The sequence below is a fragment of the Camelus ferus genome, chromosome 2 (assembly GCF_009834535.1).
Source record: "Camelus ferus isolate YT-003-E chromosome 2, BCGSAC_Cfer_1.0, whole genome shotgun sequence".
Classification (NCBI taxonomy): Eukaryota; Metazoa; Chordata; class Mammalia; order Artiodactyla; family Camelidae; genus Camelus; species Camelus ferus.
This window is the reverse complement of record NC_045697.1, coordinates 7,589,804-7,610,526: the sequence shown is the minus strand read 5'-3', so window position 1 is coordinate 7,610,526 and position 20,723 is coordinate 7,589,804.

Here is a 20,723-nt window from a genome sequence, read left to right as displayed (position 1 = left end):
AAAGATAAAAAAGTTAAAATAATAATGATATGTACAGATTTATAGAAAAGAGTTATAATAACACATAATATTGATGATGATGAAAGGAACTGATCTTTCTCATACATTTTTGAAGAAGAGTCAATTAGTGTTGCCCTTCATTTTGGTAATTTCTATCAAAATATATCAGAATACTAGAAAAATCCTAAATTGTCATTGATAAAAGGCCACACAATGGAAAGCACATCCGTGTAACAGAATATTATGCAACTGTGAAAAGGAGAGTGTGAAGTCCTTATGTGCTGCTATGGAGTCACATCCAGAATATTTTGTTGTAAGAAAAAAAGGAAGGAGTAGAATAATGGGTAAATTTCTGATTTTTTAAATGTTTGTGAGTGTGCTTATCAGTATGTATTGGACAATCTGTGTTATCTGCTCACTCTTGGGCAAACAACTCATTGCACCACCAAAGCACATGATGAGAAAATTCATAATTGGAAAGGCTACAGGAAAATGAAAAGCAAAGGTACCAAATATTCCTTAGGCATAAATACTAACAGTGGTTGCCCCTGAATAAGAAAACTAGTAACTCAACAATGGGAGGAAAAGTTACTCAGTTGGTTTTGTTGAACTTCTCATACAATAAAATTTTTACACCATGGATATTTACTTCTAGAACACTCATTAGTTGGGAATAAAGGCCACAGAAATAAAATATGGCATTTTTAATCCAAAGTATGGACTGATTGACTCAAAGATAGGTGAACAGTCTTGGAGGATGATAAAAGCAAAAAATCAGCTATAGAAAAGCAAGAAGTAGGAAATCTAATAACTAACTGTTTTTAGCCAAAAAGTTTTAGACAGAATGGAACTTTGCAATTCATATTTCTGCAATGAGTGGGCACAGAAACTTGGAAAGTAAATGAACAATTCTCTAACCACCTCATATGAATCTCTCATCTTTGTACCTCTGGCTATAAGAGCAAAGGTAGAGACAGAGATTGAATAAAGCCAGGGATCTGCCCCCTGCTTTACCACCGTGGGACCTGGAGAGAAAAGAGAATGTTCTTTCTGCATTCATTCCTGGAGGCTGGACACTGAATACCCAAATATTATACAGAATTGGAGATCCCATTAAATGGAATTGGGATTGTAAGCTAGAAGAATAAAATTAATAACTAGAATTATTTTTCTCAAGTGAAAAATAAAACCCTGTTAAAAATAGCTGCTGAAGAGGGTGCAGAGAAAAAGGAACTCTCCTATACTGTTGGTGGGAATGCAGTTTGGTTCAGTCACTGTGGAAAACAGTATGGAGATTCCTCAAAAATATAAAAATAGAATTACCGGAGTAGAGAAGCAAGACGGCAGAGTAGAAGGACGCTTGTAGCTCCCCCTCTCCCACAAATACACCAAAACTCACATCTACGGACTCACTCGGCCAACCAGAGCACCTGGCGAACTCCGACAGAACATCGCCCTCTTCGAAAGACAAAGACGCCAAAAATCTGGTAGGAGAAACAGGAAAACAGAAAGAAGAAAAAACAAAACAGTGCAGGACCTGTCCTGCGGGGAGGGAGAGGCAAAGGAGGACTAGCGCTCCTTTGCTGGGTCTCCCCCCTCCAATGGAGAGGCCAACGGGATGGAGGGGGAGCCTCTGAGGCTCAGATTTGCCCTGAGCACCCCTTGACTGACAGAACTAAGTTAAATGGGCACAAAGTGTCCCTGCAACACCCAGCCAGAGATGCGAGCTGGCAGCTGGGGCTAGGACAGGCCGCTCGAGTTGGGAGGAAGACGGGGGTGGCTGCACTGAGGCAGCCCGGGGGGACTGCAGGGTGCTGCGTGCCATGGCTGGGAGGGGATACAGAGTAGAACAACCTCGGTCCCCCATAAATTGCAAAAAATGCAAAGCAACAAGGCTGGTGTGCCCTGGGGGGGGGAGGGGCATCATAGCCTTTGTCTCCTCAGACTTCTCACAAGAAGAGAGGTGGGGCCCAGCCACAGCCCCATCTCCTGTGTGCAGCACCCGAGCAGGGACGGGGCCGAGACCTGAATCCACACCAGGGGGCTCCATAACCTCCTAGGCAGGGCTGAGACTTGTTTACAGCCTGAGGCAGTTAGGATCTTTCTACCCTGGCACCTCAGACAACTCGTGCTGCCAAGACAAACAAGGAGCTGAGATTTGGCACAAAGCAAGTGCAGGGCCATTCCAAGGTCTTCCCTGAGCCCACCTACAGAGCGCCAACCAGAGGCAGAGCAGGCAGCTGCACAGAGCACTGGAGCGACGAGTGCCTAGAAAGGGTGGGCAGACACCCGCCTTCCTGGCAGGAATGTAGCACCTGATCACGGTGCTTGGAGGGGGCGCGATCTGCCCACTTGCCTTGCCCAAGCGCAGCATCTGACTGTGGCATCAGGAGGGGGAGTGACCTGCCCACCCACTGGCCACAGTGCCAGAGAGATATGAGCAATATGAAGAAGCAGATGAACTATTCCCAATTAAAAGATCAAGAGAAATCCCCTGAAAGCACGATCAAGGAAATAGACATTGATGGCCTACTAGATCAAGATTTCAAAAAAGGACTGATCAAAGTACTAAAGGAACTAAAAGAAATAGTGTTTAGAGATATAAAATATGTCAAAAATGAAATAGAAGCTATAAAGAAGAACCAAGTAGAATTAGTAAACTCATTTGCTGAGATGAGAGCTGATCTAAAGGCTGTGCAAAGCAGACTAGATAGTGCAGAGGAACGAATAAGTGACTTAGAAGACAGGACAACAGAAAGCACCCAATCAGAACAGCTGAGAGAAAAACAAATTAAAAACAATGAAAACAATATAAGGAGCATATGGGATAATATAAAGCTTGCCAGTCTACACATAATAGGGGTTTCAGAACGGGAAGAAAGAACAAAGGGGATTGAAAAGGTATTTGAAGAAATCATGACTGAAAACTTCCCAAACCTAAAGAAGGAATCAGATATCCAAGTACAGGAGGCCCAGAGTGTCCCAAACAGACCCACACCAAGACATATAATCAAGATGGCCAGAGTCAAGGATAAAGAAATGATCCTAAAGGTAGCGAGAGAAAAACAAAGAGTGAGTTGCAAGGGAACCCCCATAAGGCTCTCAGCTGATTTCTCTACACAGACACTACAGGCCAGAAGGGAGTGGCAAGATATATTGAAAGTTCTGAATGAAAAAAAGATGAAGCCTAGGATACTCTATCCAGCAAGGCTATCCTTTAGAATAGAAGGAGAGATAAAGAACTTCACAGACAAGCAAAAACTACAAGACTTCAGCAACACTAAACCCATGCTAAAAGAAATATTGACAGGTCTACTCTAAATAGGAAAGAAGCAGGATGCTACAGAAATGAGAAACTCGTAACTGGAAAGGTGAAAACTACCATGAATTACAAATAGAATAAACACAAAATTGTAAAAGAAGACATCTAAATCATTAAGAGTGGGAGAGGGAAGCAAGGAAAACCACTGTGGAAAACAGTATGGAGATTCCTCAAAAGACTAGGAATAGACTTACCATATGACCCAGGAATCCCGCTCCTGGGCATATATCCAGAAGGAACCCTACTTCAAAATGACATCTGTACCCCAATGTTCATAGCAGCACTATTTACAATAGCCAAGACATGGAAACAGCCTAAATGTCCATCAACAGATGACTGAATAAAGAAGATGTGGTGTGTTTATACAATGGAATACTATTCAGCCACAAAAAACGACAACATATGCCATTTGCAGCAACATGGATGTTCCTGGAGAATGTCATTCTAAGTGAAGTTAGCCAGAAAGAGAAAGAAAAATGCCATATGATATCATTCATATGTAGAATCTGAAAAAAAAAAGAAAGAATGGTAAAAGAAGACAATAATGAACTTATCTACGAAATAGAAACAGACTCACATAGTAAACAAACTTATGGTTAATGGGGGGAAAAGGGGTGGGAAGGGATAAATTGAGAGTTCAAGATTTAAAGTCACCAACTACTTTATATAAAATAGCCAAAAAACAATTTTTTTTCTGTATAGCACAGGAAACTATATTCAATATCTTGTAGTAACCTGTAAAGAAAAAGAATATGAAAACAAATATATGTATATATATCTATGCATATGTACAACTGAAACATTGTGCTGTACTCCAGAAATTGACACATTGTAACTAACTATACTTTATTTATTTTTTAAGTAACTTTGGCCCTTAATGGAACACCATTTAGTTTTCTACAAAATTGTCTTGCAGGAGAGCATCCTCGCCATCTGTATTCTTGAGCTATTTCAACATTAGGATCTATCTTACAGACAACAGTAATCACACTGATGTAGTCAAGAAAAAAGTACATTCCATGCATTTTACCCAATGCTCTTCACAATGCTAATTTCTTTGTCCCACAGAGATAATGTTTCAGAATCATGTCTGGTGTGATTTTTGCTCTTTTTAGTTTCATGCTGTTCTGATTGTTTAAAAAAATCTTTTTAAGCAATAGAAACTACAATACTCCCTCAGTCTTCTTTAGCTTCATATATGTTACTTATTTTAGAGAATTAGCCTCACCTCCCAGTGCATGTTTGCTGAATGCATGTGTGTTAACGTTAATTCACTAAGCCATTGCTTCTTTCTTGATTTCCTGTGGCTCATGCTTACTTGAGTGGAGACTTTCAACCTTCTGATCTCCTGGGGGGCTTGCATTTCCACACAGAAAAATGTCTACATGAAATAGGGTTCACTCTTTCTTTTAGCCTTATATTTTCCCCAATGAAAGTCAATGTATGGGATTCAAATATTTCCCATTTCCTGCCCCAAGGCAGGAGTCTCAGAACTGCATTTTGTTTGTTTAATTCTCATGGCCAAAGAGACGTGGCGATAGGAAAGGATGCATTGAGAGCCAAAGCTCCCTCCAAGCCCCTCCTCTGCTTGCATTCGTTGCTAGGTTTCCTGGAGTTGGGAACCTCGAAAAGCTGATCAAGCACCCTGCACTTCAGAGTACTCATCTGTTAATGGAGAATGTTGTTAGTACTCATCGGATTTTTGTGAAAGAAGAAATGAGGTTACTACATTAAAAAAAAATGACATTTGTCTTAAGGTAAGTGTTCAATAAGCCCTCATTATTGTTGTTATTATTTCAACATTAATATTAAGGGACAAGCTAGGCTGCAGGATGTGTGGGGGGCACACAGAAGAAAGTAAAAGTGGCATGGGGTGGGGTGGTGAGACAGGATGGAGAGTCATGGAGGGTTTTGGGCTAGTCATCAAGGGACACATGGAATCCTGTATTACTCACCTGGCACATCCAACTTGAGGGGTGGACAGATTTTAAAGATGAACTTGGCAGCAATACTTTCATACCATGATAAAAATAACAAATTCTATGACACCAACAGCAACAACAAAATTTAGAAACTGAAGTTGTGTAAGGAAGTGTTACCAGTGAGTAAGTTCTTGTCTTATCAGAAAGAATGCAGAGAGGAGACACAGAAGTCAAGGCAGCAAAGTGAGGATTTATTAAGTGACAGTACACTCTCAAGGGGAGAGCAGGCAGACTCAGGTGAGTAGCTGCCCTGTTTCTTTGTCAAGCTGGTTATACAGGGTGTAAAAATGAATGGGCAGAATATTCATTCAGGAAGGAGGGTTTTGGGATTTTATTCCCTGATTTTCACCCCAGCTCCTTTCATCCTAGCATCCAAAGTTCATTTGTGTCCTTTTTTTAGATTCTACATCTAAGTGATATCTTAATAGTAATTCTATCAAAAAAAAAAAAAGAAGCTAAGAATTATTGTCAGCTAGGATATGATCATTATTGAATTCTTAGCTATAACAGTATCAAAATTTTGCCAAAACTTCAGCCACAGTTTTTTTTTTTAATTAACATATATTTCCTGTTTTCTGTACACTAAAAACTGTAATTTTTGCATACTTTCATGGAAGTTTTTGGATAATATACTCTCTAATTTTAGATAAAAGGGAAATAAGTCTCAGGAAACATGATCTACCCAAAGACACTCAACAAAATTTATGTTTCAAATCCAGGCCTGATATTCCTAAGTTGTACAATGTCAGTCCTAACAATATTTACCAAAATTACCAGTGACTAAATACACTGTGCGATGTTAAGAAGTTTTCTGTTAAGAGAATGTTTCCAGAACCAAATAAATTTGCAAAATTGTGCAACCACATACGCACAGCTCTGAGATATCCTGGAGAAAGCACCATCTTTAAATGTCCATCACTCCTCAGACCTACTTGATTACGAAGTCCTGCTCTCATGAGATAGCTATTAACACTACCTGGCACACCAGTGGGAATATAAGCAAAAGTGTAAGATTTCACTATTTTAGTGCAGATTACAGCACACCCCCAGTCAGTGGCTTTCTGACAAGGGTGGTAAGCTAGCAAGTTATTTTTAACTTTCAGAATCTCTGGTAAAGAAGTTGAAGTTCAGAGTCAAGCTCCTCTTCCATTAGGGCAAAAGGATACTCATCAGATGCTCCAGACAAAGTCTGTGGGTCAAGACCCAACACAGTGGGGTAAGTGGGTCTCAGATGGCGTGGGGTACAGGTCCTCAAGGATCCTAACTGCTTAACTGCTACTGAGGCTGAAATGGCTGTGCTGAACCTGCATCTCAGATGGGCTGGAGGGGCTAGATTTAAGCCTCTGTGTCTTATTCTGGTTTTCAAGTTCTCCGTTTGTAAAAGGGTAATGATACTCCTGCGGTGCTTTTAAAATAAATCTGCAAATCCTTTGACACTCATTCCATGGACAAGCAGGTTCCATATCCACCATCCTGGAATCTGAGCCAAGGTTGGTGTTTATAACCAATGTAATGGAACAGAAGTGACGCTACGTGACTTCTGAGGCCAGGTCAAAAGGACACGAAGCTTCCTCCTGTTCCTCTTGGGGACTTGCTCTGGGAGAACAGGCTACCATGGAAGAAGTCCAGCTACACTGAAGCCAACATCCCAGAGAAGCATCATGTATGTTTTCTGTCAAACTTCTCAGCTATACTTCCAGTTTGACAGCCCGTGTTAACTGTGAGCCACGCAAGTGAGCCACCCTGAATGTCCAGCCCGTTTCAGTTTTCATATGACTCTAACCACAGCCGACAGCTGAGTGACCTCAGAGGCGAGCCTTTCCTACACTAAGTCCATCCCTCATTACAAATCACAAAACGGTGAATCAAATGAGATGGCTGTGTTTAGGCCTCCAAGTTTTTAGTGTGCATAGCAGTAGTAACTGAAACAAAGTTGTTTTAAGAATTAAATGAGATAATAGACTTAGAACAGTGAGTACAGAGGCCATTGCTCAATACAACGTATGTTATCAATACATCTACCTCAAGATGCTCCTCTGCTCACCAACCAACAGGCCAGTCCTCAGGAGAAAGGATTGTTTTACCATCTACATAGTCTGGTAGGTTAGAATTTATCTAATTAGTCACAAGTGATTTCCTGAAAAAGTTAATTATATTAAAATAAAAGTACTTAATTCTCTATTTATTGTATTATTTATTGAAAATGAAGCAGAGGAACAATAAAATAGGATAGACTTACTTGGTTTATGGAGCAGAATTCCTCAGCCTTGGCACTACCTACATCTTGGGCTGGATAATTTTTTGTTATGGGGGTGGGGCCGTCCTGTACATTGTTGGACGGTTACCAACAGCCCTGGCCTCTATTACTACATGCCAGTAGCAACCCTCCCCCTGACAATTATACAAGCAAAATGTCTCCAGACTTTGCCAAGTGTCCTTCGAGGGGCAAAATTTGCCCCCATTGAGAACCACCGGTATAGACTGCTATGCTTCAGGCAGTAGTCCTGAGGAGAGGGTTTACATGGGTCTTCTAAGTTGAAACTGGCTTTATTCACAAAGGCAGAAGGTAAAGCAGGTCTCTAGTATCTAAGGGGGTGTATCTCCTGTGAAATTCACGGTGGAATTAAACAATTGTAAGTGTTTGGTAGGTACCCTTGCCCAGCCCTTTCCCTGGGAGACTGGAGACAGTAGTGGGAGAGACAGGCTTCTGTCCCTTTTCCTGGGACCGGGAACATCAAAGGCAGAGTTGCTCAGACGACAGACCGCAGCCGAGGTGGGGTCAGCATGAGGACAAGCCAGAGGACATAGAAAGGTTTTAACAGAAAGCAAAGTAAGCCAAAAATAGGTCATTGCAGGGGTTCACAGAGGGAGAGACCAATTACCAAGGTCAGGTACAGCTATCCAGGCTGTGTTGAGTACACAAGAGGTGTGTCATTCATTTTCATTTGGAAAGCTGTGTACTGGTTAAAACTATAGTATGGGACAATATGTACACAGTCAGAAAAATATTATTGATACTGATATGTAAAAAAACACCTGTGAAAAATATTCTCCATGAGATTAGCCATGTCTAAAATATGTATATAATGTAAAGATATAATATGTGTATGTGTGACAAATACAGGTACATAGAAAACATAACTGTACAGCTATATAATGCAAAAGTGGTGATTTCTGAATATGAGTTCCTTTAAAATTGTATTCCTTAGAGTTTTTTCTGTTTTTCCAATATTTCTGCATCTAATCATTTCCTTTTCGCTAAAGGTATACTTTAGGTGATAAAAAATATTAGCAAGAATTGAGTTATAGGCTGTGCTGGTGTCTGGGACAATCAAAGTGGTGTCACAGAATGAATAAGAGTAGGAGATGCTTGTCTGATCATCAGGAATTTTAAAGACAAGAAGGCAAATGCCAAGTGACCCTTGATCCCTGATTATTTTCTCTGTAAATTCTTTGTCCTCTTAGTTGCGTACTGTAACCATACAGGACATAAATTCAAAGGGACAATCAAATTAATCAGAAAGTGGCTAAATTTGACTTTTTTAAATCTATAGGCTAGTTTATTTGTGTGTTTGTTTGTTTCTTTCTTTTTCTTTCAACTAGCTATGCTCCATGAAGGGAACATTTTATTTATTAAATAAATTCTAAAGTTATTAAATAAAGCTAGAAATGGGCCATCTTCTCTAACCCTCACAGCCTTGCTTGTGGGCTCTTAGTTTACTCATTTTGAAAATTAGAAAATAAATGGGAATACCTTGTTTTAATTACACTGCTAGTAAGTGTCAGAGTCAGTATTTGGACCAAGTTTTGCCTGAATTAAAATCCCTGTCTTTGTCCACTATATTGTGTTGCCTCCTATGTTAAAAACAAATAAACAAACAGCAAACAAACAAACAAAAAAACGTGTCCTGAAAGTATTTATGCATTTTCAACCTCTTCTAGGGAGGAAAAAAATGTTTTTTCTCTGTCGTCCTTTAAGCCCAATGACATGCTTCAAATTTTATTTCCTTCCCTCTAGCCTTTTAAAGAGCCAATTAAGGGAGCCCAACGCCAATGGGTTTAGCATTTCAGCACAGCCTACTCATCTAATCTGCAGACTCCATCACTGCAGAGAGTGAAAGTCATCAAATTTCATTTCTTATCACATTAGTTTAGAAAGATGTTTTCCCCTCTTACCAGTCAAATTGTCTTTTACATTGTAAACTGTTTCTATTTTTCAACAATTACATTACAATGTGTTCAATTTTAACCGCCCGGCTGCTCAATCCTTTGTGAACCCAAATAAAGAAATAGTTATATAATCAAGAAACATCAAAAAGTGAATAAAAAGCAACTATTGCTTCAGATGACTTTCAGTTTGCTGAGGACACAAAAGCAATTTAACATTTTATTTTTTATATGTATTATTGCATTATTCTTTTGTTTACCTTGTAACAAGTAGCAGGCTGACAACATCTGTCTCCCTCCCACAATTTAATTACATATTCCATGTCTTTATTCCTGCTTGGCAATGTCTCTGCGTGCCTGGATCTACCTAATCCGCCACTTCCAAGTTCACATCGCATGATTTTTGTAATTAAGTGAGCGGCAAGTTCGCTACCTCCATCCCTAAATTGAACATTTCATAGTTTTAAAGCACCTCTAATAAACTTCTTTGAGTCTGAATCCCCATTAATTCCCCATCTTCCCCTGATGACTCAATTATCTCCTCAGGGGAGAATCTGTTCAATACTAAGAATTACCTTTCCTCCATAGAGGGGGGACTTGAAACAATGACTCTAAAACCATCTTTTTTTCACTCTATGTCTTCAATGAATAATTTATATTTGTGACAATCTGTTTTCTCTTTCCTGACTCTTAGTTTTGAAAACCATAGAAAGGGTCTATTCCTCCCCCCACCCCCATCTCATTACCTTCCACATTGAATACTGAATGCCACCTAGGGCCCCATCTGTCCCTTTGATTCACCTTCATTCACAGTAAGAAAAGAAGTAACTAACTTTCCCCTTATTGTTTCAGTGTTTTTCTTTTCCTATTCAAATATTTGTTATTCATTAAAATCCACAGACGCTTCCAAGAAAAATCACAGAACATTTTTTTCCTTTAGCATTCACTTTTCCTAATAGGAAAATGTATAATGAAAATTATACAAAAGAAAATGCAGAAAAGAATATATGCAATCTGCTCTAAACTCCACCATTATTAGATGACTCATGTGGTATACAATTGTATAAACAGAGGAAAATGATGGAGAGACAGTGAAAAGATCAGTGGTTGCCAAGGGTGGTGGGGAGGGATGAGTAGGTGGGGCGCAGAGGATTTTTACAGCAGTGAAAATATTCTATATGATATTATAATCATGAATACATGCCATTATGTGTTTGTCCAAACCCGTAGAATGTACATCAACAGAAGTGAACTCTAATGTGAACAAAGGACTATCGGTGATTATGATCTATCAATGTAGGTTCATCAATCATAACAAATGGACCACCACCACCAAATGGACCACAACCATGCCGATAATGGAGAAGGCTTGGTATATGCAGGGGCAGGGGGCATATGAGAAATCTCTGCAGCTCACCCTCAATTTTAATATGAACCTAAAAGTGCTTTAAAAAATAAAGTACTTTTTAAAATATATAGAACGCACATGCAGCACTATTCAAAACTCTAAAGAGATGAAAAGTGACATAAAATAAAATAGTTTTCAAGAGAAAGATGGAAAGTATCACATGACGTACAATGCATTTGAAGTCGTCTTTATTTTAAGTGCAAATGATATATCATCCATTTACTATTTTATTACATATTTCATAAATCCGGTAGGTGACATACATTGCTGAAGATCTTTTAAAAATTTACTATAAACAGAGTGGGTTGCTGAGAGATTTCTTGGATTTGAGTTGAGGGGTCAATCAGCTTTAAAAGAGCAGAATTGTGGTGGCGTATGCTCTCTATTTAATGAGCTTGTACCAGATGCCCGACACTGGGTTAGCGCAGGGGCTACACAAAGACTCCTATGACATGCCTTCTGCTCCAGAGCAGCTCATGGTCCAACTGAGGAGAGGCAGTAAGATAATGAATATGGTACAAAGAAATACATTCTGTGGTAGTACACCAACAGCCTATGTTTTAGATACAAGAAGAGCTTCTATTTAAACCTCTTTTTCTCATGCATGTATTGTTGGCTTATGTCTATGTTGGTATAAAGAATTGAAAATTATTATACTTCCCTATTATATCATTTAAATAGAAGTGTTTCTTACAATAGGTCTATATGTTCTCTAGAATGGACCTTGGATTTGGCGGCCCATTCATGCTCTCCCAAACCCAATCTGATGATTAATAATTCTGTAAAATTGAATATTTATTTTTTCAATCTTTGATTATTATTTCATCCTTCTGCTCAAAACCCGCATTAGTTTCCCATTGCTAGTAATATGCCCAAGTCTTAGGCAGGCATTCAATCCTCTAAAATTCTGGTTCACTCTTCCATTTTTCAAACATATTTTTCACTCCTGTCTCTCCTGAGCCCTGTTATTTCGTTGAAACAGAACTTTTCTTGTGTTCTGTCCATGCTCAGTTCTTTTCTTCCTGTCTTCTCGCTTTTCCCTCTCTCTGGTATATATCACTTTATAACCACATACCCATGTGACTCCCACCCTTGGCTTGACCAACCGCAGTGCCCAGTTCTCTCAGCTGGGGGTGGTTGCTTCCACTGAAATCTCATGGCACTTGAATGGGGGTCCTATAGATGGCGCTACAGCTCTCTGGGGCATGAACTTCACCTCCCATGATAGACAACGAGATTCTTGAGAGAAGGGCCTGATTTATTGCTGCCTCTTCGTCACTGCCACGCATCCAACTGGGGCTCGTGCTGAATGAGAGAATGAATTAATTTCATTTCCCAACAGCGCATCTTTGAAAGCACTGAATCATATATTGATTTTTATTGGGCTTTCAAATATAAAATCACATGGCCTATGAAGCTGACTGAAATATGAATTAAAACGCAAAATGAAATGAATAAAACGGGTGACATAAACCTATATGAATAGCAAAACAGGGCAGAAAATAACCTTTTCATTTTGTCATAAGCACAGAAATGAGAGAGAGAGACCAGATGAGGACAGAGATTTAATATCACAGCATGTAGGAGAGAAAAAGAGCTACTCAGTGTCTCCTGACGTTCATCTCCTCTGTCCAGAGGAATTGCCCTCATGTGGGGAGACAGGAAGTTCAAATGTATTAAAGCCCAGGTTTTGAGGCCATCTAATATAGTGAGAAAGGCACTAGAGTTTAATAAAGAGACACCCATTCACATCCAGCTCTCTCATATCCTATCTGGAGAACTTGTACAATTCACCTGAACTCAGTAAGTCAGTTTCCATGCATGAAATATGCATTTCAAATGAAGGATATTTCAAACATTCATGGAGAGGATTAATAAAGATAATATTGGCAAATGTCCCCAGTAAGTTATAAAACCCCAATGCCTCATTATTACTGAAGCAACAGCTACACTCTAATTATTTATGGGTTGGAAATATTTTTTAACAGAATTCAAGATAAATCTGGATGATTTAGTCTAGAGAACTATTAATGTACAGCATGATGACTGCAGTTAATAATTCCGTGTTGTATGCTAGAAAATCACGGAGTAGATTTCAGATGTTCTCACCACACATACACAAAAATGACAGCTATGTAAATTGATGGATATGTTCATTAACTTGACTGTAGACATCATTTTACCATGTACATGCGTACCAAAATATCCTGTTGTATCTTAAATACATATAACTTTTATTTTTAAAAATGGAAGAAAGAACATTTCTAGTAGCTAGAATAGAGAGATTAAAAACAACAGCAACAATAACATAGATTAGAATAGTAATAATCATAACAATAACATACTAGCTGCAAATCTAGGCCACTTTCTACATAATAGCCATTTTTCTAAGGACTTCGTGTGTAGTGACTTGTATATTTTTGTTTTCAGATGAATGTCTTTTTATATACATTTCAAAATTTTATATGTATTTCACATTTAAACTGGATTTTATTTTTTTCTTCAACAGAATGTTTGATTTGCAGACAAACAGCCCTTTAAGAAACATAGCACAAAGTGAAACCAGACATGTGAAACTTAACATCTCACAGATATGAAGATATTGACTTTACATTATATAGACGCAATTTAGTGGAAAATAAAGGATGAAAAGACCCCTTTAAAATAGAGATCTGGCATCCAGAGGTTGAAAACTGTCATGTTATTTTGGGATTGCATTAATTTAAAATGAGAATAAAGTTGATATTGCAGCAAAAATAAATAAATTGGGGAAATAAAGGATACAGCTCTTTAAAACAAGAAGGGGGATATCAGAATATTTTGAGACTCTTTCTTGAATCAAAGTGTTTCATTCAGTTGCAGCCCCTGATGGGTGGAGGGGTGGGGAGGGGGGTAGCCATACTGTTTTCCTGTCTTAACTCAACGTCAGCTAGTGTTTGCTGATGATTTTGCGTGTTGGGTCTGATTACTGTTATTTCTACCGAACAGCTCTGACATCACAGTGCGGCATCTGCCCCAGCCGAAGGTCGCAGCTGTCTGTGCAAGGATTGTCTACACTGCATTTGGCTGTCTGTCCTTTCAATAACCCCGTTTATGCTGCATCTCTCTCATTCAAGCCCTCCTGTGAATACCATAGCCTTTCACCTTTTAAGAAAGACAAGACTAGTCTTTCTGTCATTGAACAGCTGGTTAGTAAGTTGGAACTCTCTGTATGTAGCAGAAATGACAGGGATTGGAGGGGAAATCGCACAGAGCCAAAGCTTTGAAGCAGGGAGACACAATCCCAAGCTTAGTGTTACTTCATTGACCTTGAAAGAGTCATCCCCACAGTGTTCAATTTCAATTTTGTCATCGGCAGTATGGAACTAGGTGAGAGCAATCATGACTTGAACAAGCTGTTGTGGGAACTGAACAAAGTAACATGTGAAAAGTCCTGTATTACACACTAAATCATATTATTTACTGATGTGCAATTAGATGATTACAGACAAAAATTATTTATTACATCATAAAAATGCTTCGTGTTTTTTGGCTAAGTTTGGGGACAAAATTTTCAGAATCATCATATAGGGAATACTTTGGAATTCCTATAGGTGGTACAATGAAAAAGGTCAAAGTGTCTTGTTCCCATTAACCGAAGAGAGTGAGTGCCATTGGGTCTCTAAGGAAGCAGGTAAGAATTAATGGCTGCTTGCTTTCTGAGACAGTCTAAGACACCTCTGTCTACCTGACTCCAGAACAAAACAACTCATCTTTAGTCCTAACTGCTTTCCCCTGCTTTCTCTTAATCGTTGGGTCCTGCATGATTTCCTAATGCTTGACTCATAGCAGGTTATTTGGGAAATGGCCTGCGTGGTGCATCTCAGGCAGCTGTGCTCGAGAGAGTATGCCTTGGATTTGGGTCCAGAAATCTCAGCTTTGAACTTTGGCTCTGACATCTCTAGTTTGTGATTTTGTCCAAGGGACCCCATCTCACCTAAGCTTGCTTTCCTTGTTTTGCAAAAATTAAAAATAAAAACCTCACCACAAAGGATTGAAATAATAGTTAAATGCAATAATTCAAGTAAAAGTGCAAAATAATTGCCCCAAAATGCATATTCAAACAAGAGTTGTTCCCTTCAAATTTGCTACCAGCCCTCAAAATTCTGTAGGGCTTCTCATTTGGTATTGCATTCAGAGGACTGAAAAGCAAGCAAACAAACAAAACTTACAGCTCTGGGTGAAGAGTTGTAGTAGTTACTTTGGAAATATTTCTGAAACCTTCAACACTAGCTTGTTGGTGAATACTGTCTTTACTCTGTCACTCCTGTGGCCAAGACTGAATGCCAGGATGAAACTAGGTGACAAGCCCTGATGTAGGTAATTTAAGGCCTGAGGCAGGTTAATTGCTAGACGTTTGGAAACAGAATCAAAGCAAAAATTACCTTTCTTAATAACTCAGAGTGAGGGTTAGAGAATCCTAACCTTTGCGTTTACATAGGGCTTGATCCCAAATTTTAAAGATTCTATTTCAGTAATTCTGTGGGACTCATTAATCTATACGTTCAGCAAGTTTCCCTGAATGAGGCTGATGCTGGCCGTCCAGGATCCATAGACCCAGTTTGAGGAAGAGATGGTTTATGGATTTGTTCATGTAGATAATAATCGTATTCCCACGACATCAAAACGGTGAATTAAGTGTGTTCAAGTTGCATTAATGTTGTCTCCATAGGGCGGTGGGATCAAACATACGTGGAAACAGTGTAATCTGCCGAGGCACCTGGGGATGCACATTTCATCATCTTGTACTGTTTTTCAGGTGCTGAAAGAATAAAAGTAAAGTCTGATGATGAAACAGCTTTTAAAGTGCAACCCAACCCTGGCATTTTATCCTAGCAGGTAAAACAAGGCACACAATACATTTCTGAATTCTTATACATTTGTAGCATTTCCTGCAAATACTGAAATAAATTTAAAATAAAGAGCTAATACAGAAAAGCAAAACAAAAATTAAAGGATTTCAAAGTTTAAAGAAAAAGGTATATATGGTAGTAAAAAATATCCATAGATGTTTCTACTTTAAATGTTTCCATACAATGCAAATTTTGTAAATATGTTAAATGATAAACTATAACCTTGGAAAACATGTATACGATGGATGAAAGATTGGGTGCAAATATAGCAAGATATATGAAGAACTCTTATGGGTAGATGGAAATTAGTATGAATTGCAGAAGAAAAAAATGGAGGAAATACGAAGAGAGACATTTTTAAAGAAATGCAAATGTCAATAAAGCATAAACAAAATATTCAGTCTTATTAATAACATTTGATCTTCTGAAAGGTGCTAAAGAATGTAACAAAAGCCGTGCTGGGATCTTCAGTCTTCCTCTTCTATGCTACACTTAGCACGATTTGGAAGCTAAGAAGCAAACAAGCTTTCAAAAGTTGATGCCACCAGAGATGAGTCCTGAAGGATCGATACAAGCCAGCGAGATGAAGACAGACTTTCCAGGAAAGAGCAAATGCGCTGCTGAATGAAAGTCCGTGAAAGGAGCGCGCACATGCTTGCAGATCGGGGTTGCTGGAGTGTGACCCGCAGGTAGTGGCGCGGATCTGAAGCCAAGAGGTGAGCCAGGTGATTAGAGAGCCCGGAGCAGCATACTAAGGATTCAGATTTGTAGTGAAGTTGGGGACATTTTGGGAGTTCGGGATCTGCAGATACTAACTGCTATATACAAGATAGGTAAACAACAAGGTCCTACTGCAGTGCACATAGAACTATATTGAATACCTGGTAATACTGAAAAATTGTGCTCTACACTGGAATTTGACACAGCATTGTGAAATGACTATAACTCAATAAAAAAATGTTAAAAAAATACCTGCTAATAGCCTATAATGAAAAAGAACACAAAAAAGAATATGTGTATATATGTATATGTGTAACTGAATCATTATGCTGTACAGCGGAAACTGATATAACATTGTAAACTGACTATATGTCAATGAAAAAAAAAAAAGGAAAATGGAAACAAAACAGAACAGAACAAAAGCAAGGGCCTAGAAAGCCCAGGCTATCTATGAATATTTCTTTCTTTACTTCTTTATTCCTGCATCCATTTGTGCAGTAAAAGCTCATCAAACACTAACAGTGTACCTTGGCACTTTCACAGTTTTTGAGTCCAGTGGTGCCTTCATTCAATGTCCTTCCATGTTTGCTTGTTTGTCCCACCTCCCTCAGTTACTCAGTTAAAGTCATCATTGTTAAAATAGCTCTCACAACCCTACTCAAACTTATGTGTAAAGGGAATCAAATAAATATGACTTAGGGGTAAACAGAAGATAAGAGGTTATTGGCCAATTTTTTAAATTATTTTATTTTAGTCTTAGAAGCTGAAGCATCATTATGGGATGAAAAGTATCTCCCTACTCACAAAGCCCCTCTTGGACCAAACAGAACTCTCCCCCTGCTGCTTCAGCCACTACTGTGGAGATTTATTATCCAGGAAGGACTGAGTAATCAACCCACTGCTAAGGGTAGATGGAAATTTTGCTTACGACTGCAGAGGCCTCCTAAGGCTGTCCTGGTAATCTGAAGTGGAAAATTCTATCTCGAGGATGAAGAGTCATATGGATGACTCTTGGGCTACCCCCATCTTAGAAGAGAATATTTGCATGTGGAACTGAAGTTGCTGAGAACTAAGAAATGTAATCCCTGCCACTGGTAAGGGGCACTGTGGGCCGAGCTGAACACGGAACGGGGAGAGCACGGAGTCAGTTTTCCACGGAGGACGACGCTGGGAGACCTGGGTCGCTAAGAGAGCAAGGCTTTTGCGAGTGCAGTAGTGACATTCTGCAAAAACCGCAAGTAAACCAGTCACACAATGGTGCGTGTGGGTGCGTTAATGTCCTAAGACCGTTATAACGAGTTTCCACAATACGGGTGACTTAGCAGAAATTTATTCTCTCATAGTTCTGGAGGCTAGAAATCCAGCATGAGGGTGTCGGCAGGGCCTTAGCTTCAGCTGCGTTCCTGGCAATCTTTGAAGTTCCTTTGTTGGCAAGCTTGTCACTCCAATCTCTCCCCGCGGTCACATCGCATGATGTTCTTCCTGTGCTTCTGTCTCTGTGCCTCTTCTTCGCTTCGCGTTAAGTACACCAGTTACAGCGGGTTAAGAGCACACCCTACTCCCGGATGGTCTTGGTTAACCTGGCTACATCAGTAGGGACTTTTTCCAAATAAGGTCACATTCACGGGTACCCAGGGTAAGGACTTCAACAGATTTTGGGGGGAATATAATTCAGCTCACAACATCCAACATTACTCATTTTCTGGATGAAAGTCAATATGCTCTTCTTTTGACTTACGATTACTTCACGGGTTCGTTGGTAATCCCTGGTGAAGGGGACTCCAGAGGGAGAGAGACTTCTATGCACAGCCAATACGGCAGGCAAGGGCTTAGGCCAGAGTTAATGCAATTGAGAGAGGTATAAACAATCGTACTTTTACACCGTGTGTTATGAAGAAGTTACTGTGTTTACAAGAAGAGGCAAAATGAGGGCGTTATTCTCCACTGTTGTAAATGACAACCTATCTCCTGTTCACGTGCAGTATTGAACCCCTGACTTCTGGAGAGTAATGCAGTGGTGTGGCCATCAGGGGACACCTCACTTGAGTTGTTCCTCAGAACCAGACAAAGGCTCAGAAGGCCTGGGTTCCAGTTTCTGTTCTGTCACTTGCTAGGGGAGTTGCCCCAGAGTAGTCACTTAATTTCCCTGTGTCTCAATTCCCTCAGCTAAGCTCTAGGTCTAAAATCACCTGTCCTGCCTGGCCATTGTGTTGCAGTGATGCTCAGTGAGGATAATCCATGTTGAAGTCCAAAGTAAAACTTAAAGCCCCAGGAGAATGCTTAGAAATTGTCCACATTTGGGGTGTTTTCTCCCTCATCTTATTCCATAAATAACTTGAGAACACCATAAATATTTTTTTTTTACCTAGCCATATGACTTGTGCTGAGATGTTATTGTCATTCCAGCTATATTATTATCAACTCATTAAGCCCAAATATTGTCCCTTAGATCTTGGCCCAGGTTAATGGGGAAAAAAGTCTGTACCACAATGATGATGATGACGATGATGATGGTGATGATGATAAAATTGATGTGAAACCAACCTATGTCCTTAAGTTCATCAGTATAATAATATAACTAGCTTTCCACACAGCTTACACATTTTAAAATGCAAATACCTAGTTATTTAAACATCGTCACAACTAACAAATCTCACCCCAGGGCCTGGAAAGGTGTGAGGCTGCACTTTGTGTCCTAGAGGGTTCCTCCTGATAGCCAAGGACACTGAAGAAGGCACTGCCAGAGCTACCTCTTGTAACACTGTATCTGTGATTCTGAATCTCACACATTCAAATTCAAGTTTTAAAATTCTGAACTCCTAGGAGTTTTTCCTTCTATCTTCTAACTTCATTGCATATAGAATTCTTGCTCTTATCACATTTTAGTGCTTAATTTTCTTTTCAATTATGGATTATTATAGATAATTATTATGGATTATAGAATGGATGTGTAATATGACAATGCCATTTCAGAATCTTTCTAAATGATTCTTTGACTTTTTAAAAATAATTTGACCAAGTGAAATGATATACTAAGTTAATGAATCCCTTATATTAATCACATGTCTCTCCCTGGAATGTTCTACCAACCTAGGCTATGCAATTTTATTTTTAAAATGTACTACCAATTGCAATTTGTTAGTATTTCTTTTCACTTTCTTCCATTTAAAGTCATAAATAAAGATGGAATGAAGTTTCCTTTTTTTTATGCTGTCTTTGTTTGGCTACTGTGATTGAGCTAGTATCAAAAAATGTACTTGCAAGATTTCCTTCTTTTTCTTTTTCTTTTTGATATGATTGCAAACGATTTGTGTAGCATGTAAATAATTTGTTACTTGAATGTTTGAAAGCACTTACCTGTAAAACACTGCCTAAAGCAGACATATTTTGAAGTAATTTTTGACAGTCTTAAATTGTCTCCTTTTCATTGATCTATTCAATTTTTCTACTTTCTTGAATCAATTTACATAATTAATATCTTGCTGAAAATTATGCATTTTTGTGAGATTTTCAAATTTATTAGCATAGATTTGAATCCACTTACACTTTAAATACCTTGTGTGTCTATTGTTATATTCATTTTGTCTCTTCTAATGTTTGAGTACTCCTTCATTATTCTTGATTAAGTTTTCCATAATTATATACTGGCTCAAGCCCATGTTTTTACCTTTTCTTAGTTTTAATTTTTTTATTTGTTTTTAGAACTCTGAGAACCTTTCTCACTTTTCTTTTATGACTTCACTATTCTTAATTCTTCAATCTGCCATCTACAGCAGCGATGATCACTTTTCATGAGTTTAAAATCATTTTGACAAAAATGGTTTCTTTCCCCACTAAAGTTTCCTAATTTTATACAATGACTTCCTTATAACTATTTCTCTGAGTTTCATAGTTAAATTAAAAATACATAGATTTCTCATGTTATAATACAGATGAGTACAGAGAATATAATTTTTTTCATATTTGGTAAAAGATCTAAATGTCTTCACAAGCCTCCAACTGCTGGTAACAAAGGAAATAAAATCATTGAATGTTAATTCAGTTCAAAAATATAGTGTGATTTGTAATTACTGGACCTTTAGGTAAAATGACTAACCTTTCAAGTTTCTTACCATTTTCTCTTCTCTTCTCCAAGATGGCGTCTAGGTTATGAGCATATTTATGTGGTTAGTTTATTGAACTTCTCCATCCACACAGTACCCTCCGATTTCCCTTAATCTCTGTACAGAGGA